This window comes from Arachis stenosperma, chromosome 10 (assembly GCF_014773155.1).
Source record: "Arachis stenosperma cultivar V10309 chromosome 10, arast.V10309.gnm1.PFL2, whole genome shotgun sequence".
In the NCBI taxonomy this organism is placed as follows: Eukaryota; Viridiplantae; Streptophyta; class Magnoliopsida; order Fabales; family Fabaceae; genus Arachis; species Arachis stenosperma.
The window spans coordinates 10,316,747-10,326,679 of record NC_080386.1 but is presented as its reverse complement, the minus strand read 5'-3'; the positions used below and the strand labels follow the sequence as shown (position 1 = coordinate 10,326,679).

Below are 9,933 nucleotides of genomic sequence, written 5' to 3'. Positions count from 1 at the left end.
GTTTTGTAATGTTTGGTGCTGAATGCTGATTGTTGAGTTCAGATATGGTTGTTTATTTCGACTTGGGTAAAGAGACTTATGGTCATTTTTTCCTGCCTTATACCAATTCAGATGATTATTTTCAGAGGATGAGCACTTATTTATGTATCTTGAGAAACTGTCTTTTTGTGTTATGAGCATTTGGTGAAGCTTGTATTGTACCTATTCAAAGTTTAGTTTCACCAAATTCAAAGCAACTCATCTAAAATGCTGCTGCACAAACCCAAGTCTATTGTCTCTTAAAGCCTGTATGCACCTTCATTTGGTGAAAGCCTTTCTAACACTAGTCCACTACCAACTTTGTTATTAATAATGTTATCAAATTTATTTATCCAAGTAATATGTTTATTTTTTAGTTGGATTTATGATAATTCATTTGATATTCTTCCTATTCTTGTCAGATATTTCTTTTAACATTTTGTGTACTGATGAGAAATTGTACTTCATTAGAAAATTTTCATACTACCCTATACCCTCAACTTAATACTTGCATATTTATAATTTATTATTCTATTCTAAAACGGTCTTTCTGGTTGAACCACTGGTTGGACCGGTTGGACCAGTAAACCAGTGAACCAGTGACTAGAATGGTTTGATGACCGGTCCGGTTCTCAGAACCTTGAGACACACCCACTGACCTCTGACCAAACACTACCTTAAAGTCTTCTCCCTTTTCCCACAATCTTCGGAGTCCAAACCAACCATACAGAGTGAAAAAGATCATTCTCACACAACAAATTCACAGCAACAACAAACTAGTACCCATTGTTTTGATTATTAGCCTTGTAAAACTTAAAAAAGGGCTTATTTTCCACACACAAAACACACGGATTCAGCAGTCAAAGTCACACACGCTCTACCGTCACATCTCATCACCACCCCCCTTCCAACGCCGCCGTCACATCCTACCACCGCCACTCTTCACTGCCACCGCCCCCTCATTCCGCAGCGCCACCTCAGCCCTACCCTGCTGCTCAGTACGGCACCTTCCAAGGCGTCTCCAACTACCCTCCGCCTCCGCTGGATCCTCACCCAGCCATCGGGTTTCCCCACCCTGTTCCGCCGCCGACCACTCGGCTCCTCATCCTCCTTATTACCCTCATGGCTACCAAGCAGTTCCTGGTATCCCTCTCTACCACCATCACCTCTCTTTTATTTTTTAGTTTTTTCTGGGATTTGATTTGAGCTTTGGACTAGAAGGTTTTGTGATCTTAAGGGTTAGATTGGTTCCTAGAATGATTAGGTGGTTGATTAGAGTGATGGGTTGGATCAAAGGTTGGAACTTTTCGAGGTGTTTTTTTTTTTAAATTTAATTTTTTGCTTCTAGCTTTCGCTATGTTCTGCCCTGGTTAGTGTGCTATTATATGTTTCAGCTGCAGAAAGTTTTAGTTTAATCTGCGTGGAAAATGGTTCAGAAACTTTGGTTGACTTGGTATTTTTCATTGATTATAATTTTTTATTTTTTTTTTCATTTGAAGTTGATTTTTGAAGGTTTAAAATGGTCGAGTTTGGTGACGGGAGTGATCTGGATATAAGTTTGAAGGCTAGTAGTGATATAGGGATAGGGTTAGGGTTTCAATCGTTGGATATTCGATTCTTTTGCCTGTGATCAAAGGGCACGCTTAGGTGATGGGATGATTGTCTAAGACTTTCTGACCACATAGATCTTTCTTTAAACATTTTCCATCCAAACCCAAGTTATTGAATTTACATTAAGATGAATTAATAGGAATTAGGAAATCATGCAGGGCCGGTTTCACTAAAGCAATGTTGCTTATGTTAGAAGATGGTTATTAGACTCTGATTTCATTTTGTAATAGGTGCGAGTTTGATGATAATGTCTTTGTAGTGTAGCATACTCCTTTAATCATGCTTGCCACAGCTGGATTTTGATATGATTTCCTCTTTGACCTTAATTAAGGTTATGCAGTTGCTGAAGGAAGACCTGTACTAGAACCCCGCCTTGGTTGCTGTGGTCTTGGTTGCGGCTGGTGCCTGTAAGTAATTTTCCTGTATGGTAGCAGGTTACATCACAACAATGACTTGTAAATAAGTAGATACAAGGAGGTTGTCTTGCATTTTCATTGTATGGTATTTGGAACCAAATTTAGATTTCTCTGTTGTGTTGTGTGTGGGTTAAAACGAATATTCTTACTTTGTGGGTTATTGCCACTAATCATTGATGAATATTCGTTTTATATTTTTTAGTGGACTTAATTTTTGAATCTTTTATTGTAAGTAAGAATACTTTGTTATGTAATTTAGTACAGAAATTACTTAGCAAGGGAATCATAATTTTAATATCAAATTTACCTGCTGGAATTGGAATATCAGAACTTGCTCATTGTGTGTGAGAAGAAGAGGAGAAGGAAATGGCATAGGATCTGCCATTTCGTGAGACCCTTCTCAAACATCAACACTTAAATGTCACCTCCCAAGTGATCTGCTTTGAATTTTGGCAGTTTGCATTTATTGGTGACTACACCTTTTCGTTGTTATTGAAATTCCCCTGTAACCTTCTCCATCCTTTGTCTGTTGCCAGATATGGTTGTAATCATTATTTTTCATTTATAGGATTGTACTGGAACAGTTTTAGTAGTTTACATTTATGTTATCCAACAATAATATTCTCATATCTGTCATTTTCTGTTGTGAAGGTTTATATTAGGCTTCTTGCTTGCTGCCATTAGACCCATTCCCATTCCGTCAAAGTTCAGAAGTTCTACTTCTCAGTTCCCGCCAAAACTCAAACTACTTTTCAAAACAATGATCCCAAAATCCGTTCCGCGCACACCATTTCACCGTAAAACCCCTCACCGTCCTCTTCCACCCCCCTTTCCACCACCGCCACCACCGGACCCTAAGGACTCCGCCATCCTCATCCGCTTCCGCCACAAGGACTGGCTCACACCAAAGGAAGCCACCGCCCTGGCCAACTCCCTCACAAACCCTTCCTCTGCCGTCACCCTTCTCTCCCTCTACTCTTCCCGCAAGGACTACCTTCCCACCGAGACCTTCTCCATTTCTATTATCACCAATTTCTCACGCGCTAACCTCCCTCACGCGCTCCAAGGATTCATCGAAACCCTCGACCTCTCTGAATTCTCCGACGACTTCTTCTTTGCCCTAATTAAGCATTACGCTCACTGCTTCAACCGTATTGACAAGGCTGTCAACACGCTCTTCGCCATGCCCACAAAATTCAAGTGCTTGCCCAGCACCAGAACTTTTAATTTTGTCCTAAATGTTTTGGTCTCATCACGGTTCTATGAAGTTGCACACGAGGTTTATGCGGCGGCTCCGAGGCTGGGGGTTGAGGTGGATGCTTGTTGCCTGAACATTCTGATCAAGGGGTTGTGTGGTTGTGGCAAATTGGAGGATGCCTTCAAGGTATTTGATGAATTTCCCCAACTAGGGTGTGAGCCAAATGTGAGGACTTTTGCTACTTTGATGCATGGGTTGTGCGAAAAAGGGGATGTGGATGGTGCTTTTGGGTTGTTGGAGAGAATGGAAAATTTTGGGGTTGGTGCTGACGTCGTGGTTTTCAATGTGCTGATTTCAGGGTTGAGGAAGCAAGGGAGGGTCGACGAGGCAAAGAAGGTGTTGGAGAGATTGATGATGGAAAAAGGATGTGATCCCAATGGAGGGTCTTATCAAGAAGTGGCGTATGGGTTGCTTGATAATGAGAGATTTGAGGAAGCCAAAGAGATCATGGAGAGAATGGTGTTGATGGGGTTTGGTCCTAGTTTCATGTCTTATAAAGTTCTTGTGAAGGGTATGTGTGAGAAGGGTGTGGTTGTGGAGGTTGATTGGGCTGTAAGGCAGATGATGAAGCAGCGTTTTGTGCCAAAGATGGGAATGTGGAAGCAGATTGTGAGGTGTGTGGTTTCTCAAGATAGTAGAAGTTCCACTTGTGCTTATCTTGATAGTGTTTTGGAAGGATAAACTTGATGAAAAGTATAATACAATATAATCTTTCTGCAAATATACTCATTGAGTTGTTTGTGAAATGAGAACATCATGGGACCTTGCTTTTTCTTGGATGTGCAATGCAGCAGAGAATAGACAAACCAATGTGCGTGGAAGAGGTGGTGAATTTTAAATTAAAATATTTTTGCAGCAAGGGTGCTATCAATGTTTCTGCAATGTCTCAGTTTGGGAGTGAGAAGAAATGAGAGTCAATGGATGTGCAGAAAATCCCTCCAAGATTTACTTCTACTGTTGATGAATCAACAAATACAGAATCCCAAGCATACAAACAATGGCGCACTGATTATTACAACCTCACTTCTTGGCTTTTTGCATTTCTTGATTCTTTTTTTCAGCATCCTGTAATTGGTTGCAGTTTTGCACATGAGATTTGGTCTCGCATTCACACGCATTTTGCTTCTCGGACGAAGACTAGGGTTCGACAACTACAACTTCAACCCAAGATTATCACGAAAGAAGGTTCAACCACTGATTATCTCTTGAAAATTAAAAAATTAGTGGATTATTTAGCTGCTGTAGGTGCTCCTCTGTCTGAATCCGAACATACAAATGTAATATTTGATGGTTTAAATGAAGATTATCACCCATTCATTACATATGTTACTGCAAAAGATCCTGCTTATAGCATTCCAGACCTTGAAGCCCTTCTTATAGCTCAAGAAGACATTGTGGACAGGTTCAAGAAACCTGATCAATCCATGGTTCAAGTTCACCTAACCCAGGCTCCAACTCAAGAGCCTCGTTCTTCAGATTCATCCATTCTTGGTAGTTATGGAAGAGGTACAAACGCTAGCTATGGTAGAGGTTTTCAAGAAAATTATGGTAGAGGCTTTCAAGGCCATCTTGGTAGAGGTGGTAGGAATATGCGTGGTGGAAGAAGCCCTTGAAAATCTATGAACTGCCCTCAATGCCAGATTTTGTGGCCGCATGGGATATGTAGCTCCATCTTGCTACTTTCGGTCCCCCACAGTAGTCACAAGTTTCCTAGAATTGATTCTTACCTCCACCCTCATCCTTCCACAATCCTAGAGCAATGCTTGCAACTCCCGCTTCGGTAAGTGATCCATCATGGTATGTAGACTCGGGTGCTACTCACCATTGCACACATGATTCATCAAATATTCTCCAACCCTTGGATTACCAAGGTCAAGAACAAGTTTTCACGGGTAATGGATCTGGAATGCCTATTAAGAATGTAGGTGATTCAATTATTCACAATATTCCTACTCAAGAAAGATATAGATTGTATGAATTTAATCAGTGTCTCATGTTTTGCTAGAGACAACCATGTCTATTTCTCCTTTTATCCTGATTTTTGCTTGGTGAAATCGCAGGCTACCGAGGAGGTTCTTCTCCGAGGCAAGGCTGACAAAGGCTTGTATAGATTTGACAAAGTACAATTCCTCAATCTGTTTTTGCCCCTCTTTCTGCTAATGCTTTTCTTTCTTCTTGTGCTTCTTTTGATGTATACCGTAAACGCTTTGGTCATTCTTCTCTTCCTATTGTAAAGAACATTATTGGCAGATTTCAGTTGAAAGTGAATTAAAAATATGAATCTAATTCTATTTGTAATTAGTAATTACTGTTGCCTGGCTAAATCACATCGTTTACCATATACTATGTCTCAATCTACTTATGATAATCCTTTAGCTCTTGTTGTTTCTGATGTTTGGGGGCCTGCACTGGTTATCTCAAAAAATGGTTTTCAATTCTATATTTCTTTTATTGATGTGTACTCTAGGCATACAGGCATTTATCTTCGTACTCATGGGGAGACAAACAGGTTTTCAAACAGTATAAGTCATTCATGGGGAGACAAACAGGTTTCTCTATTAAATCATTTCAAAGTGACAATGAAGGTGAATATCTTTCTACTGCATTTAAAGGTTTTCTTAAGCAAGAAGGCATTGCTCATAAACTATCTTGTCCTCATACTCCCCAACAAAATGGCTTGGCCGAACGCAAGCATAGGCACATTATTGAAACAGGTTTGGTCCTTCTTATTACAGCCTCTTTACCTCTCTTGTTTTGGGATGAAGCCTTTTCTACTGTTGTTTATCTTATTAATCGCATGCCTTCCCCTAATACTAGTCATCTTTCATCACATGAGCTTCTATTTAATCAAATTCCAGATTACTCTTCTCTAAAAATTTTTGGATGTTTGTGCTATCCAAACTTGAGGCCATACACTTCGCACAAACTAGAATATCGATCTCAGCCTTGCATCTTTCTAGGATATGTTATTAATCATCGTGGCTATAAATGTTTGTCTAAGGAAGGTAAAGTTTATGTGTCTCGTGATGTTGTTTTTGATGAAACTCAATTCCCTGGCTTTTCCTTCTTTCCCTCTAATTCTGATAAATCTGGCTCCATTGGTAATTACATTCATGAACTTCTTCCTCTTATTCCTTCTGTCCCACCTTCTTCCATTACCCCATCTTATATCTATACCATCTATAAATTCGTATATTAATTCTGAACACCTTAATTCACCTCACCAAGCTTCTGATTTTGGTCCTTCTACTATATCTAATTCTGCATCATCTTCTAATACCGCACAACCAAATAACTTCACTCCTCTCACACATCCTATTCCTACTATAAATACTATACCTGTTTCACATACTGACACTTCTTTACCCTTACCATTTCCATCTCCACCTGTCTTTAATCACCACCTTATGCTCACTCGATCAAAAACCGAAAACTTAAAACCCAAGGCACTCAACACTACAACCTCTCCTCTCCATGCTCAATCAGATTCTCTTATTCCCAAATCTATCAAATTGAATATAAGGCCTTGGTTTTTCATAAAACTTGGATCCTTGTTGAAACCCCACCTGATGTAAATATCATTGGGTGTAGATGGATCTTTGCTGTTAAAAAGAACTCACAGGGTGAGATTGTTAGACATAAGGCACGTTTAGTTGCCAAAGGATTTAATCAAGCTGCAGTTATTGACTTTGATCAGGTATATTCACCTGTAATTAAGCCGGTTACAATTCGGGTTATCATCACCATTGCTTTATCAAAAGGTTGGTTTATCAAACAATTTGATTTTCACAATACAGTTTTTGAATGGTACTTTATCTGAAACTATATATATGCATCAACCACCTGGTTTTCAACATTCAAATCCTAATCTTGTTTGTAAATTGCATAAAGCTTTGTATGGCTTAAAACAAGCTCTGCTTGCATGGTACCATACTTCTACTCTAGCTAAATTTGGTTTTCAATGTACTCGTTCGGATTCCTCTTTATTCACTAAGTTTTCAGGTTCAAACGTTACATATATTTTAATATATGTTGATGACATGCTGGTTACTGGCAACAATCAAAGTGAAATTCAGTATATAATTACTCAACTTAATTCCACTTTTCTCCTTAAGGACCTAGGACATGTGAATTATTTTTTAGGCATTGAAGCCTCACATCACTCTTCAGGTCATATCTCTCTAAATCAGACCAAGTATATACATGAATTATTACTTAAATCCGGAATGCAATACTCTAAACTTATGGTTACTCCTCTGATTCTAATAACTTAGCAGCTGTGGACAGTGCTCCCTTTGATGATCCGACCCTGTTTGGATCATTATTAGGAGGCCTACAGTATGTGATTCTGAGCCAGTATATGGCCTCCCCTACTCAAGCACATTGGAAAGCTTTGTTACTTGGCAGGTACGTCCACTACAGCTCTTCATTTTTATAAATCCACTGATCTTCGTTTAACTGCGTTTGCATATTCAGATTGGGCATCAGACTTGGATGATCAAAAATTAACATCCAGCTATTGTGTTTATCTAGGATCCAATCTTGTCTCTTGGAAGTGTAGTAAACAAACCACTGTGAGCAGAAGTTCTACTGAGGCCGAGTTTCAAGCACTTGCGGTTGTACTTACAGAATTGACATGGATTCAAAACCGCTTGCTGGAAATTTGACAACACCCCTCTGCTTGTCCCACAGTCTATTGTGACAATATACTGTTGTCATGCTCGCTTATAATCTGATTCTTCATCATCGAACTAAACATTTTCAATTGGACCTCTACTTTGTTCGAGATAGAGTAACCACGGGTTTAGTAGCTGTTACCCACATTTCAGGCACTGAGCAGATAGCTGATATCTTCACAAAACCGCTCCCAGCTGCTTCCTTTACAAAATTCTTTGACAAACTCAGGTTGGCATCTAAGCCACCGTGAGTTTGAGGGGGCTGTAGAGACTATGGGTATGGTCGGCAAGTCAGTTGTATTATCTAGTACCTTCCAAGTCTATTAGTTAACTATAAAATAGTTCTCTCTCTCTCCTTTGTGAAGACACATTTTGATTTCATATTGATAATTGAAATATCACAAGCTTTGTTCTCTTCTTCTCTCGTTCCTCTCTCTCTTTCTCTCTCTCTCTCTCTCTCTCTCTAAACACTTTAAAAAATTCCTACCTCTAGTGAAATTTGTAGAAATCCTATATACATATATATATTCCAATAAAAATAGGCACGATTCGTTAGTGAAGAGAGATTTAATTCATGGCTAGACTTTATGTGTGTTTTGATATAGGTAGATTTTATGTGTGTTTTGATATAGGTATGAACAGTGATGGATTCAGAAAATTATTTAGAAAATTTTAGGTATAGGGGTAAAAATATATATATTAAATAAGTTTTGTTAAATATTATTAATTATATGGAGATATAAAAATTAAAAAAGAGTTAGTGAACACTTTTATTCTTAAAATACTATTCATTATATATAATTTATAAAAAAATATTTTTTATTTCTAAAACTTAAAATTAAAATATTTTAATTAAACTATAGATAACTTATTATCTTAACTAATTTTTTTATACACATTTAATAATAAAAGACTGAATTAACTGACATATTAGTGTTTAATGATATATTAGTATTTATAATTTGAAATTAGAATTATATATAAATACTAGAAAAATTAAATCTTTATATGAAAAGTATGTTAATATAAAATAATAGAAACATAATTTATAATTTTTTTTATTTTTTTTTAAAATAATTAAATTTATTATATATTTTTTAATTTAATTTTGATATAATGTTAGATAAAAGATTTTATGCATCTGTTTAATTATATATTGTAATTAAAATATTTTTTATCATTAATTTTAAAAATAAAAGATATATTCTAAATTAGTAAATTAATCAGTTTATTTTAAAATTTTATATGCAACATAGGTACATATAATAGAACAAAAGATAAAAAGTAAGTAATAAGGATGAACAAATCGAGAATAAAATAAAATATATAAAGTCATGAAAAAAATAAAATATTAAATTATTACCTAAACTATAATTGTTTGAATTAAAAATTGTAATTAAAAATATCAAAAAGAGAAATAATGAAACTGAAAGATACATAGAGTCATGAAGAGCTATACAAAAAAATTGGAGAATTTAAAAATTTACTTTTTGATGAAGAGAAGATGACCACTAGACAAGGAATAAAAAAAGAAGGTTGAAAATATAAAATTAAGAAGAGAGTTTAAGAAAATAAAGGAGTAACGGTACAATAATTAAATTTGATTAAGTTAAATAATAGTCAAAATGATAGAAAAATAAAAAAATAAATTTAAAATTTTAGCTAATTGAATTTATTTTATTTGTAATGAGATCATTTAAAATTTAAAGTGGGGCATATTATATATAACTATATTTTTTAAAACAAAAAATAAAAATACCGTGGGGGCAAGTGCCCCCTCATTGTTGTGCTTGGGTCCGTCATTGGGTATGAATCTTTGGTTAAGGGACAAATTTCATTCTTCTAAGTACATGCATGAAATTAAGTTTCGAGACTATTAAAATGTGGTTAGAAATCGATAAACCATAAACTATTAATAAGAATAATATGAGGAACAAATAAATGATAAGTTATG

General features: G+C 36.5%; 1 pseudogene; it reads left to right on the top strand.

Moving 5' to 3' along the window:
* Positions 1–831: 831 nt before the first annotated feature.
* LOC130956734 (pentatricopeptide repeat-containing protein At3g14580, mitochondrial-like) lies at positions 832–8,379 on the top strand (annotated as a pseudogene).
* The last annotated feature ends 1,554 nt before the right edge of the window (positions 8,380–9,933 follow it).